Below are 23,223 nucleotides of genomic sequence, written 5' to 3'. Positions count from 1 at the left end.
TCACTGTCGTAGCGTTTGCTCCAGGACCCTCGAGGTGGTTGAACCCATCCTAAGGAGGGTGCTCTCCACGGAGGGGCTTCAAAAGCTCTCGCCCATGTGGGAGGGCCCATTCAGGATCGCCCGTGTCTCCGGGCCTGGCGCTGCGCGCCTGGAGACACAGGATGGGGCCCCCATCCAGAATCCTGGAACATCTGAAAGCACAAGTGCTCCCTGGGTGATTTTGGTAATTAATGTCAACATATCTCTTGTTGGACTAACACTTTTACCTAGTATGTTTCAGATAAGTTCAACAATGAAGTGGCATGGACTAAAGGATGTGGAACCCCTTCAAGATGCTAAGGACAAAGGATTAGCTCAAGCTTCAAGGAAAAGACTCTACATTTTCTATTTTAGTGGTTCAAGATCACATTGAGTCTATAGGAAAAGCCAATACTATCAAGAGGGGATGAGGTGTTGCTCAATGGCTTGCTTGCTCAAAGTGCTTAGTGATATGCTCCGAAGCCTTCAACTACCTTCTCACATCCACATATGACCTAAACCAAAAGTCAAACTCGGCCCCACCGATTCTGTCTATCCGGCGCCACCAAGTTCAGATGTCATAGCCACTGCCACAAACCCTAGGCAAATCGGTCTCACTGATAGGGATCTCGGTCTCACCGAGATGGGATTGTAATCTCTTTGTGTATGTCCATTACCAAAATCAGTCTCACCGAGTTTGTGTAACCGGTCCTACCGAGATTGCAATGTAAACTCCCTGGTTCCCTTTCATAACATTTCGGTCTCACCGAAATGAGCGAACCGGTCCCACCGAGTTTACCTGACCAACTCTCTGGTTAGCTTATTACCAAAATCGGTCCCACCGAGTTTGTGTAACCGGTCCTACCGAGATTGCAATGTAAACTCTCTGGTTCCCTTTTGTAACATTTCGGTCTCACCGAAATGAGCGAACCGGTCCCACCGAGTTTACCTGACCAACTCTCTGGTTAGCTTATTACCAAAATCGGTCCCACTGATTTTGTGTAATCGGTCTCATCGAGATTACGTTATGCCCTAACCCTAACCATATCGGTCCTACCGAGTTGCATGTCGGTCCCACCGAAAATCCTAACGGTCACTAGATTTGTTGAATCGGTCCGACCGAGTTTCTCAATTCGGTCCCACGGAGATTGGCAAGTTGTGTGTAACGGTTAGATTTTTTGTGGAGGCAATATATACCCCTCCACCTCATGTTCATTCGTGGAGAGAGCCATCAGAACGAACCTACACTTCCAATTTACATTTTCTAAGAGAGAACCACCTACGCATGTGTTGAGACCAAGATATTCCATTCCTACCATATGAATCTTGATCTCTAGCCTTCCCCAAGTTGCTTTCCACTCAAATCTTCTTTCCACCAAATCCAAATCCTGTGAGAGAGAGTTGAGTGTTGGGGAGACTATCATTTGAAGCACAAGAGCAAGAAGTTCATCATCAACACACCATTTGTTACTTCTTGGAGAGTGGTGTCTCCTAGATTGGCTAGGTGTCACTTGGGAGCCTCCGACAAGATTGTGGAGTTGAACCAAGGAGTTTGTAAGGGCAAGGAGATCGCCTACTTCGTGAAGATCTACCGCTAGTGAGGCAGGTCCTTCGTGGGCGACGGCCATGGTGGGATAGACAAGGTTGCTTCTTCGTGGACCCTTCTTGGGTGGAGCCCTCCGTGGACTTGCACAGCCATTACCCTTCGTGGGTTGAAGTCTCCATCAATGTGGATGTACGATAGCACCACCTATCGGAACCACGACAAAGACATCCGTGTCTCCAATTGTGTTTGAATTCTCCAATCCCATCCCTTTACATTCTTGCAAGTTGCATGCTTTACTTTCTGTTGCTCATATACTCTTTACATGCTTGCTTGATATGTATTGTGATTATTAAACTTGTGCCAAAACTCCACTTGAACTTAAAGAAACTAAAAACTGCTACTTTTAGCACCTAGTGTCTAATCACCCCCCCTCTAGACACCTCTTCTCATTCCTTTCAATTGGTATCGGAGCATTGGTCTCCATTGCTTTGGTTTAATCACCATTGGAGGAAGATGGATGAGTCTACTTTGGGGAGTCTTAGACATAGAGTACCTATACTTGATGCAGAGTACTTTCAGGAGTGGAAAAATGAGATGCTTGTTATTTTCAATCAATATCATTTGAACAAATACATTGCTAGCCCTTGTGCACCTCATGTTGATCCTATGCATCCTACCCTTGATGAGTCAATTGACATGGTTCGCAATCTTAGAACTGTTAATCTTATCACTAGAGGCTTGCCTAGAAGCTTGATTGGAAACTTGCCAACTCTTGAGGGTGCCTATACTATATGGAAATTTCTTGAGGAACGATTTCCAGATTATTCCTTGAAAAATCTAGATGAAATTCTCCATAAGTCTATTGCCTTGAGTAAGATGAATTTCAATGATCCTATGTTTGGTGATTGTCTATTTGAGCTTACAAATCTTATGCATGCCAAAGGAAATGTCGGAATCATTAGCGATATTATTTACGAAGCTATTAAAATTCATAAAGAAGATCATTCTCAAACTCACTCTAACGAATCACCCTCTCTAGGATTTGATCCACCACATGACGATGTTGAACATGGATACTATGACGAGGATGATGATAGTGACTTTGATCTTGATGGTGCAATGAGACACTTTGGTCTTATGGAAAATCTTCGGGGATATATGGCAGGAGGAAAGGAATGGGTTCTTGACAGTGGATGTACCGATCACATGACCAGAGATAAAGATATCTTTCGTGAGCTTTCTGAAAACGACGGTCCTCGAAAGTATGTCACTTTTGGTGACAACTCAAAGGGTAAGGTGGTTGGCCTCGGTAAGGTGGCAATATCACATGATAGCTCCATTCAAAATGTTATGCTCGTTGAATCTCTTGGCTACAACTTACTTTCAGTATCTAGACTTGTTGATTTCGGTTTCAATGTCCTATTTACTGAAGTAGATTGCCAAGTGTTTCGTAGAGATAATCATAAAATGGTCTTTACCGGTATACATAGAGGAGATATTTACATTGTTGATTTCACTAAAAAGGCTCAACCAAGAACTTGCTTTATTGCTAAATCCTCTAAAGGTTGGTTATGGCATAGATGATTAGGTCATGTTGGCATGCGAAACCTTGACAAGCTTATTAAAGGAAATCATATCCTTGGCGTTAACGATGTCATATTTGATAAGGATAGACTTTACAGTGCCTGTCAGGCAGGTAAACAGGTTGGAGGAAGGCATCCCGTGAAGAACATCATGACCACAAGGAGGCCACTCGAGCTACTTCACATGGATCTTTTTGGTCCCAACGCCTACAAAAGTCTCGGTGGAAATTCTTTTGGTCTAGTTATAGTTGATGATTTTTCAAGATTTACGTGGGTGTTCTTTCTAGATGATAAATCACAGGTCCAAAAGATTTTCAAAAACTTCGCTAGGAAGGCCCAAAATCAATTTGAAGTGAAGATCAAGAAGGTTCGCAGCGACAACGGAACGGAGTTCAAGAACGCAAATGTGGACACCTTTCTTGATGAAGAAGGGATTTCACATGAGTTCTCGGCTACGTACACACCTCAACAAAATGGAGTTGTTGATAGGAGGAACCGGACGCTCATCGAAATGGCGAGAACGATGCTTGATGAGTACAAGACGCCGAAGCACTTCCGGGCAGAAGTGGTTGAGACAACTTGTCATGCAACAAATCGCTTGTACCTTCACAAGTTACTCGGTAAGACGGCATACGAGCTCCTCACCGGTAACAAACCCCAAGTTGGATACTTTTGAGTATTCGGCTCAAAGTGCTACATTCTTGATAAGCATCGTCGTTCTAAATTTGCTCCTAAGTCTCATGAAGGTTTCCTACTTGGTTATGGCTCAAACTCTCACACTTACCGTGTCTACAATAATTTCACCCAAAAGGTTGAAGAGACGGTAGATGTGAAGTTTGATGAATCTAACGGCTCACAAGTAGAGCAATTGCCAATTGATGTAGGAGACAAAGACCCCTGGGAAGCAATCCAAGACTTGTCTATTGGCAAGATTCGTCCAACGGAGGTGAAGGAGAGTACCTCGTCCGTCCAAGTGGAAGCTTCTACCTCACGACAAGGTGAACCAAGAGTTGATACAGAAGCATCCACAAGTGGGACACACCAACATGGAGAAAACAAGGAAGTACACCAAGAACGTCAACAACCTCCTTCTCCACCACGATAAGAGAACGACAATACCAACAATGAAGAAGGCCAAGAAGAAGAAGAACAAGATGAAGAAGATGTTCAACCAAGACCCAAGAAAAAGCTTTCACGAGTTCAATCAAGAATTGCTAAACTTCATCCCGTCGAGCAAATCTACAATGATATCCAAACCGGGAGAATCACTCGCTCTAAAACTCGTTTAGGTAACTTTTGTGAACACTATTCATTCATCTCTAGCATTGAACCTATGAAGGTTGAAGAAGCGTTGGAAGATCTGGATTGGATAAATGCTATGCATGAAGAGCTACACAACTTTGAGAGAAATCAAGTTTGGACATTAGTTGAGAAGCCTGACAACAACCACAACATCATCAGTACCAAATGGGTGTTTTGCAACAAGCAAGATGAAGATGGACAAGTGGTTCGCAACAAAGCATGTCTCGTCGCCCAAGGCTACACACAAGTCGAAGGTATGGACTATGGTGAGACTTATGCTCCCGTTGCTAGACTTGAGTCCATTCGCATCTTACTTGCCTATGCTAATCACCATGATATCACCTTGTACCAAATGGACATTAAAAGTGCTTTTCTAAATGGTGAAATAGAGGAGGAAGTCTATGTTAAACAACCTCCCGGCTTTGTCAATCCTAAGAAACCTAATCATGTTTACAAACTTCACAAAGCTCTTTATGGTCTTAAACAAGCTCCTAGAGCTTGGTATAAATGCTTGACCAAGTTCCTTATTGAAAAAGGCTTTGAAATTGGAAAAATTGATTCTACTCTTTTTACTAAAAGGGTTAATGGATAATTATTTGTATGCCAAATTTATGTCGATGATATTATATTTGGATAAACTAACCCTCATTTTAGTGAGAAGTTTGGAAAGCTAATGTCGGAGAAGTTTGAGATGTCTATGATGAGTGAACTCAAATTCTTTCTTGGTTTGCAAATCAAGCAAACTAAGGACGGTACCTTTATCTCTCAAACGAAGTACACCAAGGACTTATTCAAGAAGTTCAACATGCAAGAATGCAAAGGTATATCTACACCCATGCCTACTAGTGGACACCTTGATTTAACCAAAGATGGTGAACCGGTTGATCAAAAGGTTTATCGCTCTATGATTGGTTCATTGTTATACCTATGTGCTTCATGTCCCGATATTATGCTAAGTGTGTGCATGTGTGCACGATATCAAGCTGCACCTAAAGAATGTCATCTTAAGGTCGTGAAAAGGATAGTGAGATACTTAATTTATACACCAAATTTTGGCATTTGGTATCCAAAGAGGGCCTCTTTCGATCTTGTTGGCTATTCCGACTCGGACTATGTCGGTGACAAGGTTGATAGAAAGTCCACTTCAGGTACTTGTCAATTTCTTGGTAGATCTCTTGTATCTTGGTCTTCCAAGAAACAAAACTCGGTATCCTTGTCCACCGCCAAAGCGGAATACATTGCCACTGGTTCATGTTGTGCTCAATTACTTTGGATGACCCAAACTCTTAAAGATTATGGGATATATGTGAAACATGTTCCATTACTTTGTGACAATGAGAGTGCTATCAAGATTGCTCACAATCCCGTGCAACACTCTCGAACTAAGCATATTGAAGTTCGTCATCATTTCATTCAAGATCATGTTGCCAAAGGGGACATTAATCTTAAGCATGTTCGCACTGAAAAACAATTAGCGGATATTTTCACCAAACCTCTTGATGAGAAAGTGTTTTGTAGGTTAAGAGGTGAATTGAACGTCATTGATGCTTCAAACTTGGAGTAGGAACTCCATTTGATACATGCAAGGCATGAGCTTATAACTAATCCTTGATATTTCTCTTATGATGACTATCTTATGTCTTGGATATATTTGCACCTTGCATGTTATCTAACCCTTGTAGGTACTTGGATGAATCTAAATCTATGAGATTGCAACTCACTCAGATCTTGAGCAATCTCTACATCACCAAGTCTCTACACAATGGTGATTAAATACAAGGAAGTATGAAACCATCTAAACATATCCTTTGACAAATTTATTGTTGAGATTCATGACTGTCATTTTGGATACACAAGTGCTCTTCCTTGCAAAACTAACCCATGTAGGTAGATGAACTCAAATTCCAAATGGTGCTCCCAACTCTTGATGAGCTACATCAACCTTGAGCAACCCACATAAGTTCAACTACATGATCACGATCATCACCACCACCCAAGGTATGGTATTCCATCTTAGAGAAGCTTTACTCCAAGTCAGTCAAAGCAACTCGAGAAGATGTGAATACATCAAATGCTTAAACGAAAAATGGTAACCCCATTTTGAGCTTAAACGATGAGTATGACCTATGATCAAGTGAGCTCACTTGACACCTAAGCCAATATACTCTAACATAGGTGACTTTGTCGCCGACCAGTTCTATATGAAGTTCTCTTGTATTATTTTCTAAGCTCTTGCATTTTGTCTCATGCATATTTGTCTTCCCTTTCAAAATAAAACTTCATCTAGATTTCTTTTTCTTTTCTATTTTGTTCTGCATTCCCTGCATCAAATTCATTGCAAATCTTTCAGTTAATTCCTTGCAAATCCTTGTGAGATCTTACTTGTCTAGTGAGCTGAGGTGACAAGTGTTTTCACTGTGATGAACTCGGTTCCACCGGTCTCTTGTTTTCGGTCCAACCGAATCCTTTCGGTGCAACTGAAGCATACAACTCGGTGCCACCGATTTCACTACAGGAAAGACATTTTGCCACTTGTTCCTGCATTACTTTTGATCCAGCTCCACTCAATGAATCTTGTCCTCTACCAGCATCACATTTACCTTGTTTCTTTGTGCTGTAAATCAAGGACCAAACCCATTCATGACAAATTCCAGAAGACCCTCTTGGAAATTGATGTCAAAGGGGGAGAGAGAGAGATCACATCAAAGCTTAATCATATCTATAGGGGGGAGAATACTCAAGGAGAGAGTAATATTCAAGGATCCCAGATGCTTGGTGTTCAAGAGGAGAGATGCTACATGTCTTCTTGAGGGGAAAGACATGTTCATATGTGCTTATTTGCATTATCTCTGTTCATTTGTTTCTTTGAGCTCTGATTTTCTGTTCCCTATCTTCTCCCAGTATCCCATGCTAGATTCAGGGGGAGCAAGACACAAGGGAAAGATATTCCTTGAATTCTTTGCACATCTTTACCTTTGGGGACATGTCTATATCAAATGTGGTACTTAGTACTCACTCTCTACATGTCATCCTAGTCTTGGTACACTTGTGGTTCTTTTTGTTTGCTCTGGCTAGTAGATGCATCTGTGTTATCTAACCTTATTTTCACAGGTTCATTCCATCCTAAGCCAACTCAAGACCACAAGGTAAGTATATGCATCACAATCATGTGTATGAGGAATTCTTGCTGATGTACATATTGTTTGCAAGAAGGACTCATGAGCATGAAGGTACATTTCCCACATTCACATCTTTTGCTCTGATGCATATAACCAAGATACATGTAACACATTGCCTACTCTATCATGATTATGCACTCACATGCTTCTATACTCCATATTCACTTGATTGCATACATGTAGGGGGAGCCTAAGCATGTTAGATGTCTTTCCAAAGCTTTACTTATTATTCTCTATACCTTTATCTAAAGCTTTGATGTATGTTGTCATCAATTACCAAAAAGGGGGAGATTGAAAGCACAAGTGCTCCCTGGGTGATTTTGGTAATTAATGTCAACATATCTCTTGTTGGACTAACGCTTTTACCTAGTATGTTTCAGATAAGTTCAACAATGAAGTGGCATGGACTAAAGGATGTGGAACCCCTTCAAGATGCTAAGGACAAAGGATTGGCTCAAGCTTCAAGGAAAAGACTCTACATTTTCTATTTTAGTGGTCCAAGATCACATTGAGTCTATAGGAAAAGCCAATACTATCAAGAGGGGATGAGGTTTTGCTCAATGGCTTGCTTGCTCAAAGTGCTTAGTGATATGATCCGAAGCCTTCAACTACCTTCTCACATCCACATATGACCTAAACCAAAAGTCAAACTCGGCCCCAACGATTCTTTCTATCCGGCGCCACCGAGTTCAGATGTCATAGCCACTGCCACAAACCCTAGGCAAATCGGTCTCACCAATAGGGATCTCGGTCTCACCGAGATGGGATTGTAATCTCTCTGTGTATGTCCATTACCAAAATCGGTCTCACCGAGTTTGTGTAACCTGTCCTACCGAGATTGCAATGTAAACTCTCTGGTTCCCTTTCATAACATTTCGGTCTCACCGAAATGAGCGAATCGGTCCCACCGAGTTTACCTGACCAACTCTCTGGTTAGCTTATTACCAAAATCGGTCCCACCGAGTTTGTGTAACCGGTCCTACCGAGATTGCAATGTAAACTTTCTGGTTCCCTTTCGTAACATTTCGGTCTCACCGAAATGAGCGAACCGGTCCCACCGAGTTTACCTGACCAACTCTCTGGTTAGCTTATTACCAAAATCGGTCCCACCGAGTTTGTGTAATCGGTCTCAACGAGATTACGTTATGCCCTAACCCTAACCATATCGGTCATACCGAGTTGCATGTCGGTCCCACCGAAAATCCTAACGGTCACTAGATTTGTTGAATCGGTCCGACCGAGTTTCTCAATTTGGTCCCACCGAGATTGGCAAGTTGTGTGTAATGGTTAGATTTTGTGCGGAGGCTATATATACCCCTCCACCTCCTCTTCATTCATGGAGAGAGCCATCATAACGAACCTACACTTCCAACTTACATTTTCTGAGAGAGAACCACCTACTCATGTGTTGAGACCAAGATATTCCATTCCTACCATATGAATCTTGATCTCTAGCCTTCCCCAAGTTGCTTTCCACTCAAATCTTCTTTCCACCAAATCCAAATCCTGTGAGAGAGAGTTGAGTGTTGGGGAGACTATCATTTGAAGCACAAGAGCAAGGAGTGCATCATCAACACACCATTTGTTACTTCTTGGAGAGTGGTATCTCCTAGATTGGCTAGGTGTCACTTGGGAGCCTCCGACAAGATTGTGGAGTTGAACCAAGGAGTTTGTAAGGGCAAGGAGATCGCCTACTTCGTGAAGATCTACCGCTAGTGAGGCAAGTCCTTCGTGGGCGATGGCCATGGTGGGATAGACAAGGTTGCTTCTTTGTGGACCCTTCTTGGGTGGAGCCCTCCGTGGACTCGCGCAGCCGTTACCCTTCATGGGTTGAAGTCTCCATCAACGTGGATGTATGATAGCACCACCTATCAGAACCACGACAAAAACATCCGTGTCTCCAATTGCGTTTGAATTCTCCAATCCCATCCCTTTACATTCTTGCAAGTTGCATGCTTTACTTTCCGCTGCTCATATACTCTTTGCATGCTTGCTTGATATGTATTGTGATTATTAAACTTGTGCCAAAACTCCACTTGAACTTAAAGAAACTAAAAACTACTACTTTTAGCACCTAGTGTCTAATCACCCCCCCCCCTCTAGACACCTCTTCTCGATCCTTTCAACATCCAGCACCTCTAGAAATTCTACCCATGACCAAGGTCATGCGCCCCTGAAGATCTCCGCTCGTGACACTCTCACGTAATAATGAGTTGGGGTTGTACACGCCCTGGAGTCTCCTGAGTTCCACCCCTGGGACTCACGGGGGCTCCCACCCATGTCCTAGTGGAGGCCCCATGCTCCGCACAGGTGGGATGGCAAGAAGACTAGTGCAGGTGCCGTACGCGGCTGTTCTTTTGCTAGCTTTCTGTAGCTGGTTTGCAACTTCTTGAAATGAAATTCGAAGCTTTCACATCTTTTATTTGCAAGGGTTGGGAATTTTTTTCTCGTCGTAGCATTCGCTCTTTCAAATCTTGTCTTAGGGAGAGTGACAGTTTCCCGTCACTCTTCCTCGCACGTCCCACGCGTGGGGGCTGGGCACGGTGTGTGCGCTTGGGCTCGCCCGCAAACACACCTTGCCAAAGCCTTGATGCCCCAGCCTTTGGTGTCTTAATCCTCGCGCGACATTCTCAAACGAGCTCATGTGCATGCACGTCCTCTCGAGTTTGTATCTCCGAGCATTGCGACGTGACATACTAGCGGCGACCAGCCAACGCTTGGGGGCTCGCGCAAGGTGTGTCGCCTCGTGAGATCTCCTAACCCTACAGCCACATGACACCTCCTAAGGCTCGACCACTTTGAAGTTTTCAAGAAGGAAGCCTTGGAGAATGCCCCTGGAACATGGCGCGCGCAGGAAATCCAAGCCCTAGAGAGGTGCTCCCTTGCAGCACGGGAGTCTACCGCAAGCACATTAAGCTAAGTCATCCTAATCACAACCAGTGGCAGGACGAACATCACGACACAATATAAAAACGATAAGCATAGCATAATGGCGCAAGCGCCATGGTTCATTACATGCCCCGATGGGGCCTTCTACTCAGGAGAAAGAAAGAAACAAAAGCGTTCGCGTGACTACAATGGCTCCTGAGACCCGGCTCCAGCAGCGACCGCGCTCAGTCGGAGTCCTCCTCCTGCTTCACTGGAGCATGGTGGTGGGGCGGCTCGTCGCCTTCCCTGGTCCGAGCCCGGTGGCATGGCGGCTCGTCGTAGTTTCCATCGCTCGTACTATCCCTAGAAGAAGATCCGCAGCTGCTGGAGGCGGCGCGGCCGTCGTCAAGGGCAAGCTCACCATCAGCGACGGTGCCGCCCCTCCGGCCTTCGTCGTTGTCGTTATTGTCGATGTTGTTGTTGTTCTTCGGGAAGCACCCCGCTGGCCATCTTCCCCAAATACCATGACGTAGAGGGTCGCGGCGCCGTCATACCTGAAGTGCACGGTGCACCTCCCCTAGAGGCCGCACGCGCGGGCAAACGGCTGCCACCCGCGGTTCAGGAACACGTTGCCGGCGGCGGTTGTCAGATTTTGGGTTCCGGCAGACCCTTGAGGTTCGAACACTGGGGTGCGCGCGAAGATCTCTCCTCTACCAACTCACGTCTCGTTGCCTCGCAAAGGATCTAGGCTACATGATGAACAACACAAGAGACACAAGGTTTATACTAGTTCGCGCCACCGTTGTGGTGTAATACCCTACTCTAGTTTGTGGTGTGGTGGATTGCCTCTGCGGCTGATGATGAACAGTACAAGGGAAGAACAGCCTCGCGAGAGGTGTTCTTGAGCTGGTGCGATGAACTGCTTGGGTGAGTTCAATCGCTTCTCTCTCTCCCTCTCCTTGGTCGATTTCTTGATGCCTCTACTCTGTGATGGCTAGTCCTATTTATAGAGGAAGGCCCTGGGCCTCTTCCCAAATAATGAGCAGGAAGGGCGCCAACAATTGGCCATTTTGAAGGGGAACATCTAGTACACTTATCCTGACTAAAGTCGGTCCTCGCCTGCCAAAGACTCTGATGATGACGCCGTCCTGGGATCCATGATGACCTCCATCCTAACGTTCTGCTGGTCTTGGTCTTGTTGCACCGAAACGGTAACCTTTGCCTGATGCCTTGGCCTGTGCTTGCCCCCTTTGCACCGAAGGGGAAACAAGGACACTGCACAGGCCGGCGCCCGCCTGGTCTCGATCGTCATGGCTTGCGTCATGGGCTCCTCGCGAGGTGCCCTGCCTTGATCTCTCCGCCTCCTCGCGAGCCTGCCTGGTGAGGCTGCTCCTGAGGAAACTTCCTGTCGTCCGCCCTGTGAGGCTTGGCCCCTTGCGAGGGTCTTGAGCTTGAGCTGGTGAAGCTAGGCCGCACTGGGCCCCCTACTTGAGCCACGCCGCAGGCCGCAGGCAGGCAAGTCTGGGGACCCCCGTTCCCAGAACACCGACAATAGCCCCCGGGCCCAAGGCGCACCCGAACTTGGCTTAGCAGAGAAGCGAAGGGGCAAGTGCGAAGCGCTGCGGGCCCCAATAGCCTGCGGCCTTGAGCGCCGCGTGGCGATTGATTGGACGTGGGCGTCTCTGCTTCCCCATGATGCCTCGGCAACCGCACGACTTGACAAGTCCCTGCATGTAAAAATGGGTCATGATTACCTGGGATCATGGAGACCGACGGTTGGCCTCCTCCGGCTATATGTACAGAATGGCGCGAGCCTTTCCAACCCATTCCTTCCTGCTACTCCTTTTCTTCTTCTTCCTCGCCCTTGCTCCACCTTACGCCAATGACACCAATCCGCCAGTTTTCTACAGAAGAGAAGGGAAAGGCCCCCTGAGAGTGTCCCAACCCGCTTCCGCCGAAGAAATGGCTAGTCCTCTGCCGCAGAGATGAGGGTGCTCGGCAGGAGGTGTTGAGGCCTTGGTACGAGCGGCCGCCGCCTGGGTTCCTGCTGCCCTTGTACGCCCGGACCGAGGGCCCTGTAGAAGAAGGCGTCGAGCGACACCGTCGGAGCCGCCGTCATCGCCGGCGGGTTACGGCGATGCGCATCGTCCCTCCTGGAGTCCATGTCGATGGCTCCTCTCGCGAGCTCATGCTCCATGCTGCCATGCCTCCACGATCTTGGATTCACCTTCCTCCCTCATTCGCCTTCGAGATCCCTCCCAGGGGGCCTCTTGAGCTCTGACTGCAGCACGCTGACTGCAGCACCCCTGCGACCGGAGCGGAGGTTGAGGTCATCGCTCCGGGCAAGGTCTACATGACCCGGGGCTGGGGCGAGATCGCCCGGGTCTGCTGAACTAGAGGTGCCCTCGTGATTCATTTCGAATACGATGGCGCCTCCTTGATGTTCTTCAAGGTCTTCGACGCGGAAGGACGCCGGCTGGAATGCTGCCCCAAGGAAGGCGGCCGGAGCATCGCCCTGGCAAGGACCAGGCCTGCCCACCGCTTCCCCGGCAGCTCCTTAGGCAGCAGCGGAGGAGCCGGGGAGTCCAGCGACTCCACCGAGCTTCACGTGACTCCGGAGACGAGCGACAACAGCTACGAGCCCCCGGGCTCGCGTCGCTCCTGGAGCAGGGCAGCTGCATCAGGTCGCCGACGCCATTGATCTGGATGGGGTTGGCGCCGGCGCCTGACGGCCCACTGTTGATGATGGCGTCTCCTGCGGAGACGCGTGTAGTTAGCGTCCCTTAGGATTAGCACCTTTTGTTCCCTGCGAGGAATCGAAACACCACCCCGCGGGGGTATGTAAGGCGCCGGCCATGTCTTCTATGAATATTATATCTTTATCATGAATCGATGTGAGATGCTTGTCCTGTCCTGGCTCGGCTCCCCCTTTCTTTCCTCACGAGGGCTTGGTGCTCTACGCTGACAGGTCCCGGTCCCCAGGCAGGCTTCAGCCATCGCTGGTATGCCAAGTCGCGATGCCGTGGTCAAGGCCAGGAGGTGAGCGGCCCGAGGTCCAGTAAGATCCCCTGAGTCGCGATGCTCAGGAGGTCCCCTTTAGCGCTCAAGCAGCCTTCGCTGGGCAAGAAAGGTAGGCAACGTTGTTGTGACAGAGCTGCACTAGGCGGGGGTTTAGCTCTGAGTCGAATCAGTTTTCGCGTGACTTATCTGGTAGGTTTGGAGTAGCTTTCGGCGAAGCGCCGGGCCTGCGTGGTGGCAGCTGAGGTGTTGCTGGGTTAGGTCCTTGCGAGCTTCTTCCCTCTCCCCTGCACTTTCCTTCATGATCTACGTCCTCAGGTCCCGGCCCTCGAGCGAGCTCAGCCGCCACTGGTATGACAGGTCGCGATGCCGTGGGTCAAGACCAGGGGGTGAGGGCTGGAGAGCCAATAAGAGCCCATGAGTCGCGATGCTCAAGCACCCCCCCTTTTAACGTGCAAGCGGATTGTGCCAGAGAGAAGGAGAGGAGGCTCACGACGTGCCCAGCGTTACTCCTAGAGCGGGTCCTGCGTACCAATCACGAGAGGAAGCAAGGTCTGTTGTTACGGTTGCCAGCCAACCATTGGTCGCTCCGAGGGAGTGATTGGGACACTAAGGGCCTGGTGAGGTGGCGCCTTGCGGGCTGCCACGGCCAGAGCTCGACCACTTAGATTTATCGGCGTTGCAGGGACGGACCCGTGCGCAAGTGCCGTGCCAGAGCGAGTGGCTCCAAAGGTAGGTGTCAATCGAGCAGACGATTAGGTCGAGCACGTTAAGCATGAAGGAGCAAATCCATTTAGATAGATGCAGAAAAAGCAAATGCCACTGGGTCAGGCCCGAGCAGCTTGGGGATAATGCAGCCCGAGGGGCGCCCCAACTAGGTAGGTAAAGAGCATAAGCAAAACGGATACATGCCGTAGGGACGGACCCACGCGACCTGGGAATGATGCAGCCCTACGGGCGCTCCCAGCTAAAAATGGAACTTTGAAAGATGTCACCTGATACCGTTGAAGACGAAGGAATGTTGAAGTAGCGGACGACGCGTGGTGAGGAAGCCGACCCTCACGAGCTCCCGGGACCTGGAGCCTCGGGAGGCTCCGGGGGCACAGGTGGATCTTCGAGGGCCATCTCCATCTCCGCCAGGACCGCGTGATGCCTGACCCCCTGAGCCTCCAGAATGCTCCTCAGCAGGCGCTGATGAGCGGCGACCACGTTCGGTAGGCCGAAGGGCATGCGAACGTAGCTGTGAGGTGGGCCCACACAGCGCCCCACGCGTGAAGGCCAGAGGCGCTCCTGAGATACGGCTCGGTTGAGCCCTGGTACGTCGATGCAGACGCGCAGCCCTCCATCCTCGCCTGAATGTGGGGCTGCAGTGGGTAGGCGGTGGCTGTCGCGCATGACTCTTGACTCCTGTAGCTCCTGAGTGTTCCTCGCGATGAACTCCTGAGGGTTTGGCCCTCCTTGCCTCATACCTTCCTGAGGGAAACGTGCCTTGAAGCACGCCTCCAAGTGGTGCCCGAGCGCCTCCCTCGTGATCTTGGCAAAGTCGGTGGCTCTCCAAGAAAGAGCCCCCGAGCCCTGCCCGAGGAGGGTGCCGGGCGCTCCTTCCTATGCGACAAAGGGTGGCGCCCCTTGAACAGGCGCGGATCCTGACGCAACGCCCTCGGAGGTGCCTGCCTCATGAGGTTTCAAGCCAGGTGAAGCCTTCTTCTTCTTAGGAACTGCCTCGGGGAGTCTTCCGCTCCTGTAATCTGGGTCTTCGATTGCCGCGGCTTGGAAGGCGCGCTCAAGGGAACACACTGCATCCCCTTCCTCACAAGGCACTGTGATGACTCCACCACTCCCTGGCATCTTGAGGACATTGTAGCGGTGGTGAGTCACTATCGTGAACTTGGCCAGGGCTGGGTACCCGAGGATGGCATTGTATGGCAGGCGAATGTGGGCGACATCGAAGTCAATGAGCTCGGTGCGGTAGTTGTTGCGCTGCCCAAAGGTGACAGGAAGGCGAACTTGCCCTATCGAAACTGTGGAACCATCGGTGACCCCTGAGAAAGGCTTGGTTGGCTAAAGCTGATCATATGGCGCTTGAAGATTGTTGAATGTCTCAACGGACAGGACGTTGAGTCCTGCTCTGCCGTCAATGAGGGTCCTGGTGACTTGCACATTGCTGATGACTGGGGAGCAAAGCATTGGGAGGACTCCGGCCGTTGCTGAGCACTTGAGCTGATCCGCTGAGTTGAACATGATAGCGCATGCAGACCACCTGAGGGGGCGCGTGGCCTCAATCTTGGGGAGGACTGCATTCACCTCGCGAGGGAACTGCTTGAAGATGCGTTGAGAGGCTGGGGCCTGAGCGCCGCCCAGGATGCAAGCGATTGCACGCAGCTCCTAGAAGCCCCCAGTCCCCTCGTCCTGATGATGGTCTTCATTCCTCCTCGGCGGTGGTGGCAGAGGAGGGAGGCCTGCGTTGCCTTGAGGGCGATCCTCACAAGGCTGATCCCTCCAACCTCCCTCGCGAGGCTCGTCCTGCCAGCGGTCCTCGCGAGGTCGGTCACGCCACCCTTGGCGAGGGCCACGGTCTTCCCATCGTCCTCCACCTCTTCCTCCTCCTCGGCCATAGCCCCGATCGTTGCGCTCGGGGCGTCGGCCGATATGCCCATCTCGCACAGCCCTAAGCTCTTGGCATTCGTTAGTGTTGTGAGTGTGGAGGTCGTGGTACACGCAGTACCGGCTGCCCTTGGATGACTCAGGCTGCTCCCTGCCTCGCTTGGTGTCTGGCTCCGCTGCGAGCACAGCAGCCCCCTTGCACTTCACGTCCCTAACCTTGGGCTTCTTCTCTTCTGGATCGGCAGCTGGAAGCTCGAGGAGGGAAAGGCGCCCTTCCTCAACCCTGGTGCACTTGGTCGCCAAGTTGAACAGCTCCAGGGATGTGCACAGGTCTTCATGGATGGCCAGCTCCTCTTTCATCTTGATGTCACGCACGCCATCGGAGAAGGCTGAGATGATGGATTCCTCAGTCACCCTGGGGATCTTGAGGCAAGCGTTGTTGAAGCGCTGGATGTACTTCTGCAGGGTCTCTCCTGGATGTTGCTTGATGCGGCACAGGTCACTCATGGCCGGGGGCTGGTCGCGAGTGCCTTGGAAGTTGGCGATGAAGCGGGTGCGCATATCGTCCCAGGAGGAGATCGTGCCAGGAGCCAGGTGCGGGCACCATCCTTGGGCGCCATGGGAAACCAGTTCGCCATGACCTTTTCGTCTCTGTTGGCGGCTTTGATGCCCAGCTCGTAGAGCTGGAGGAACTCCGCAGGGTCGGTAGTGCCGTCGTTGCGAGGAGGCAGGTCCGGCTTGAACTTGTCGGGCCATGCGACACTAGCAGCTCGGCGGTGAAGGCGTGGCAGCCTGCAGTGGCCACCGGAGCTCTCTGCTGATGTGGGGCTTGCTCCTGGGAATTCCCGCGCACCGCTGCCTAAAGCAGCGCGGGGTCTTGACGTGGTGGCGCAGGGATGCGGTCATGGCGCACCGGTGCTGGGAGCACGCGGGTACCTTCTTGGGGACGAGGGATTTCTTGGCAGCTCCTTTCTTGTCGCGCAGGCACCGGACGTGGAGGGTCTCGTCCTGGGGTCATGCGCCTCAGAGCCAAGGCGCCTTCTTGGGGAGGAGGTGGCGGAGGCACCTCCTGCTCCTTGCCTCCTGCGCAGGATGGAGGGCGAGGCAGCGAGAGGGATGGCAAGGGAGAGCCCCCTGCGGCGCTGACGAGCTCGGTGATGCGGGCGAGCCAGTCCTCATAGAGGTCGTCGACGGGACGGCACTGCAGGAGCTCACGCGCCAGGAGCAGCGCAGCGTGCGTGTCCGTGGGGGCGCGATGGGCGTGGGACAACGAACCGGCTGGAGTCAGCGACGGGGTGGCAGTGCGGCCTTCCCGCCACACCGAAGGATGCAGGGATGAGGCCTGCTGCTCGTTCCCCATCAGGACAGTGGTGGCATTGGTGGCAGGCGACGGGGAACACCGGGGGCGACCGCCGACAGGCGCCGTCTAGGCGACGCGGGTGGCGAGAGCAGCCCGACGCTTGGCGCGAGCTCGGCGAGCGTCAGCCATGGACACGACGGAAGATCACACGCGAATAGTGGAAGAAAGATTTCGGTGCACCCCTACCCGGTGCGCCAAATGTCAGATTTCGGGTTCTGGTAGACCCTTGAGGTTCGAACACTGGGGTGCGCACGAAGATCTCTCCTCTACCAACTCACGTCTTGTCGCCTCGCAAAGGATCTAGGCTACACGATGAACAACACAAGAGACGCAAGGTTTATACTAGTTCGGGTCACCGGTGTGGTGTAATACCCTACTCTAGTTTGGGGTGTGGTGGATTGCATCTAGGGCTGATTATGAACAGTACAAGGGAAGAACAGCCTCGCGAGGGGTGTTCTTGAGCTGGTGCGATGAACTGCTTGGGTGAGTTCAATCGCTTCTCTCTCTCTCTCTCTCCTTGGTCGATTTCTCGATGCCTCTACTTTGTGGTGGCTAGTCCTATTTATAGAGGGAGGCCCTGGGCCTCTTCCCAAATAATGAGTGGGAAGGGCGCCAACAATTGGCCATTTTGAAGGGGAACATCTAGTACACTTATCCTGACTAAAGTCGGTCCTCACCTGCCAAAGACTCTGACGATGACGTCGTCCTGGGCTCCATGATGACCTCCATCCTGCCGTTCTGCTGGTCTTGGTCTTGTTGCACCGAAACGGTAACCTTTGCTTGATGCCCTGGCTTGTGCTTGCCCCCTTTGCACCGAAGGGGAAACAAGGACACTGTGTAGGCCGGCGCCCGCCTGGCGCCTGCCTGGTCTCGATCGTCATGGCTTGTGTCACGGGCTCCTCACGAGGTGCCCTGCCTTGATCTCTCCGCCTCCTCGCGAGCCTGCCTGGTGAGGCTGCTCCTGAGGAAGCTTCCTGTCATCCGCCCCGTGAGGCTTGGCCCCTCGCGAGGGTCTTGAGCTTGAGCTGATGAAGCTGGGCCGCACTGGGCGCCCTACTTGAACCATGCCGCAGGACGCAGGCAGGCAAGTCTGGGGACCCCCGTTCCCAGAACGCCGACAACGGTGACCTCGACCTCCACCTAGGAGGCCTTGCTGCAGCACCCGTCTACCTGCAGCCAAAGGCCATCGGGGCCCCCGGCCGGTAAAGCGCCCGCAAAGAAGCGCGGAAGCTGGAACATGACACCTGTAGGCCTCTCCACACACACCACGAACTCCGGGTAATCGTCGGCTGAGCGGGACCGTGGGCGCGGTGTCCGAACAGCCACTGCGTGCCTCCCATCTTTGTTGCGGCTGCCCTGGCCGCGGTTACCCCCGCCGCGGGAAGGTCCACCCCCACGGCCGCCGGAGGTGGCACCAGCTTTTAAGGGTGTGCGCCCATGCCCTCGGGGGAGCCACCGCTAGCGTCAGAACGTACTTGCAGGAAAGGCCGCGCCCCCTCTTGGGTGGTGGTGAATCCGGCCCCTCCTTGGGGGCCTTTCCCTTCTCCGCAGCGGAGAACCTCCTCACTGGCGCCACAGATGCTCTAGCGAGATGACAAGACAAAGAAGAAGGAGAACCGAGGGCGAGAAGATGAAGTGGGACTAGGGGCTCCTCCCCCTCCCCCATTTATAGCCGGAAGAAGGCCAACCGCCGGTCTCTCATGATTCCAGGTAATGATGGCTTTTTCGCATGCACTAGACAGTTGTCAAGTCGGGCAGTTGCTGAGGCAGCATGGGGAAGTGAAGATGCCCATATCACATCAAGCGGGTCGACCCGGTCCGCGGGCGATTGGGCCCGTGGTGCTTCGCCCTTTCCCTTCGTCTTTGCCTTAAAGCCAAGTCTGGGTGCGCCTTGGGCCTGGGGGATGCTGTCGGTGTTCTGGGAACCAGGGTACTCAAACTTGCCTGCCGGCGGCCCACAGCGTGGCTCCATCAATGGCCCGATACGGCCCAACTACAACACCAACAAGACAAGACCCTTGTGAGGGGCCAAGCCTCGTGAGGCGGGCGACATCAAGACCTCCGGAGGGAGTGGCCTCCCCAGGCTGCCTCCTGAGGAGCGAAGATTTCTATGTAGGTGCTTAACCTCATGAGGTTGCGATGACACAAGTCATGAAAATCAAGGCTAGGAGGGCGCCAACGGGCGCAGAGCAGCAGGTTTCCTATTTGATGCTAAGGAGGGAAGCACATGCGCGGGGTCCCGAGGAATCGCCTAAAGGTTTCCATTCCGGTGCAACAAGACCAAGACCGCCAGGACAGCAGGACGGATGTCATCGCCGAGCCCACCGCATCGTCTCACCAGGAGCTTTGCAGGAGGATAAAAAGTACTACTTGTCCCCGTTCGAATTGGCCACTATGGGATCCCTTCCCGCCTACGTTTTGGGGGAAGAGAACCAAGACCATTATAAATATAGGCCAACCACCACCATAGCAAAGGGAGAACGGAGGTCGAATCCTCTCAGCTCACATCCACACTAGAACAGACATCACAAGGTTGTTCTTCCCTTGTACTAGTTCATCCTCAGCCCCTCGTGAGGCTAATCCACCCCAAAGCAGGAGTATGGTCTTAGACCGCAAGGTGGCCCAAACCTGGGTAAACTGCCATGTCCATCTTCTTGTTTGTCCGTCGAGCTAGGCCGTGGGGGCGACGAACTGGTTGGCTGAAGGAGTTGAGTTCTTTGCACATGCCCCAGAGTTTGAACCTTTTCTTGGGTCTGCGGAGCCCGGAAACCGATAGCGCCATCCTGAAGTGGCGATGGAGTGGCTGCAGACGGTGCGCTTGCGCTGCGCTCATGCACTCTTCCCAGACCGCCATGAGTGCCGCGCTAGCCGAGTGGGTTGTGGTGGCCGGGTAAAGCACCAGGGGCTCATGAGGTCGAGGTGCCACAATCACCGAAGGGCTGGTAAGCTACCTCTTGAGATCTTGAAAGGCAGCCTCGGCATCCGGAGTCCATTCAAACGGGCCCTTCTTTCATTAACTTGAAGAACGGAAGAGCGCGCTCGCTGAGCTTGGAGATGAAACGCCCCAGCGAGGTCACGCAGCCCGCGAGTTTCTGCATCTCCTTGAGGGTCTGCGGCGGGCTCATCCTCTCTATCGCCTTGATCTTCTCTGGGTTAGCTCGATCGCTCTGTGCGACACCAGGGAACCCAGCAGCTTGCCGGACGGTACGCCGAACACGCACTTCTCTGGGTTGAGACGCGGGTTTACCTTGGGCAGGTTGGCGAACGTATCTTCGAGGTCCTCGACAAGGGTCCTTGATTCCCGTGACTTGACCACTATGTCATCGACGTACGCCTCGGCATTCCTCCCGAGCTGCCGACCCAGGGTCATATGCATCACTCGCTGGAAGGTTGCGCTGGCATTGCGCAGCCCGAACGGCATGCAGGTGTAGCAATACACCCCGCATGGGGTCAGGAAGGATGTCTTCTCGATGTCCTGCACTGCCAACTTGATTTGGTGGTAGCCCGAGAAGGCGTCCTGGAAGCACACCAAATCGCACTTGGCAATGGAGTCGACGATCTGGTCGATGCGCGGAAGAGGGAAATGATCCTGTGGGCAAGCCTTGTTGAGTCTCATGAAGTCGACGCACATGCGCTCCTTACCCTCCTTCTTGGGAACGATGACCGGTTTGGCCAACCAATCCGGGTGCCATACTTCTCGGATGACGCCGGCTCCTTGCAGCTTGTGGACTTCCTGGGTGATGAATGACTGCTTCTTCGGGGCTTGCCGCCGCGCATTTTGCTTCATTGGGCGCGTGTCGGGGCACACCATCAAATGATGCTCAATTACGCCCCGCAGGACACCCACCAGGTCCGTCGCCTCCCATGCGAATACATGTTTGTTCACACGAAGGAAGCTGATCAATGGCTCTTCTTGATCCGGGGGAAGGCCGGCACCTATGGCGAAGGTGGGGCCTGAGCCCCCTTCGTCGACTGGTGCCTGCTTCGTCTCAGCCCAGTCTTAGGAGAACAACTACTTCTTCTTTGCTGGTGCGGCCTCTGGGGTCTCCGGAGTGCCCTTCACGTCCGGCCATGCGGCCGCTGCAACCTTGAAGGTGGGCCTGAGGGCTAGGAGCGCATCCTTGGTGTTTCCCGCCACGGTAAGGACGCCGCTGCTCCCAGGCATCTTGATGACATTGTAGCCCAGGTGTGTCGCTGCCATGAACTTGGCAAGGGCTGGATACCCAAGGATGGCATTGTACGAGAGGCCGATGTGGGCGACGTCAAAGTCGATCAGCTTGGTGCGGTAGTTGTAGTGCGTGCCTAAGGTGACGGGGAGGCAAATCTGCCCGAGAGGGAGAGTGGAGCCGTCAACCACACCTGAGAAGGGTTTGGTGGGGGCGAGCAGGTTGTAAGGCACATGAAGCTGATCGAAGGCTTCCACGGAGAGTACGTTGAGGCCAGCACCACCGTTGATGAGGGTCCTGGTGACTGCAACATTGCAGATGGTGGGGGTGCAGAGAATGGGAAGCCCGCTGGCACCGACCGTAGTCTTGGGGTGATCCCTGGAATCGAAGATGATGCCGGCCTCTAGTGCTGCCCGGCCTGGGGGAGCCCCCTGTCGCGGCTGGGCGACCCCCACCTGCCAGAAGAGCTGCTTGATGTGACGGCGCGAGGCTGGCGCCTGTGACCCGCTGAGGATGGCCACGGCGGTGTGGAGTGTCAGCGCCGCGAAGTGCGTGATGAACAGATTGCGCAACCCTTCCTAAGAGGCCACTAAGGACTCCGGCAGGTTGAGCAGCCAGGAGCGCGGTATGACCGTAAGGGCCATAGGGAGCCAGTTCGCCATGACTTGGTTGTCGCCTCCCGCCGCCCATATGGCCTCCGCGTACACCTGGAGGAACTCCATGGGGTCTGTCGTGTCGTCGTACCGCAGGGGCAGCTCCGACCTGAACTTCTGCGGCCACTGCACCCGCCGCAGGCCAGGGGTGAACATGTGGAGGCTTGCAGCACTTCCGTAAGCGCTTGGTAGCGCGGCGGGCAGAGCGGCATCCGCCATGGGGACGATGAGGCGCTAGCGGGGCGAGGTTGACGAGGAAGCAGGACTTCGACACGCCCCTACCTGGGGCGCCAAATGTCGGATTCAGGGCTCCGCAGACCCAAGAAAAGGTTCGAACTTTGGGGCATGTGCGAAGAACTCAACCCCTTCAGCCAACCAGCTCATCGCCCCCACAGCCTAGCTCGATGAACAAGGAAGAAGACGGACACGGCAGTTTATCCAGGTTCGGGCCACCTTGCGGTGTAAGACCCTACCCTGCTTTGTGGTGGATTTGCCTCATGAGGGGCTGAGGATGAACTAGTACATGGGACGAACAACCTCGCGAGGTCTGCTCTGGTGTGGGTGTGAGTTGAATGAGGTTTCGACCCCCCCCCCTCTTGGCGGTGGCTAGCCTATACTTATAGTGGCCTTGGTCCTCTTCCCCCAAAACGTAGGCGGGAAGGGATGCCACAGTGGCCAATTTGAAAGGGGACAAATAGTACATCTTATCCTGACAAAAGGTGGTCTTTGCCTGCAAACCCTCTGGTCGTGACGCTGTGGTGGGCTCGGTGATGACATCCATCCTGGCGGTCCTGATCTCGTTGCATGGGAATGGAAACCTTTGGCTGATTCCTCAGGACTCTGCGCCTGCGCTTGCCTCTTTAGCACCCAAGAGGAAACATGCTCCTCCGCGCCCGCTAGCGCCCGCCTGGCCTTGGTCGTTACGG

The sequence above is a fragment of the Triticum aestivum genome, chromosome 3B, assembly GCF_018294505.1.
Source record: "Triticum aestivum cultivar Chinese Spring chromosome 3B, IWGSC CS RefSeq v2.1, whole genome shotgun sequence".
Classification (NCBI taxonomy): Eukaryota; Viridiplantae; Streptophyta; class Magnoliopsida; order Poales; family Poaceae; genus Triticum; species Triticum aestivum.
Note: the sequence above shows the minus strand (reverse complement) of the source record.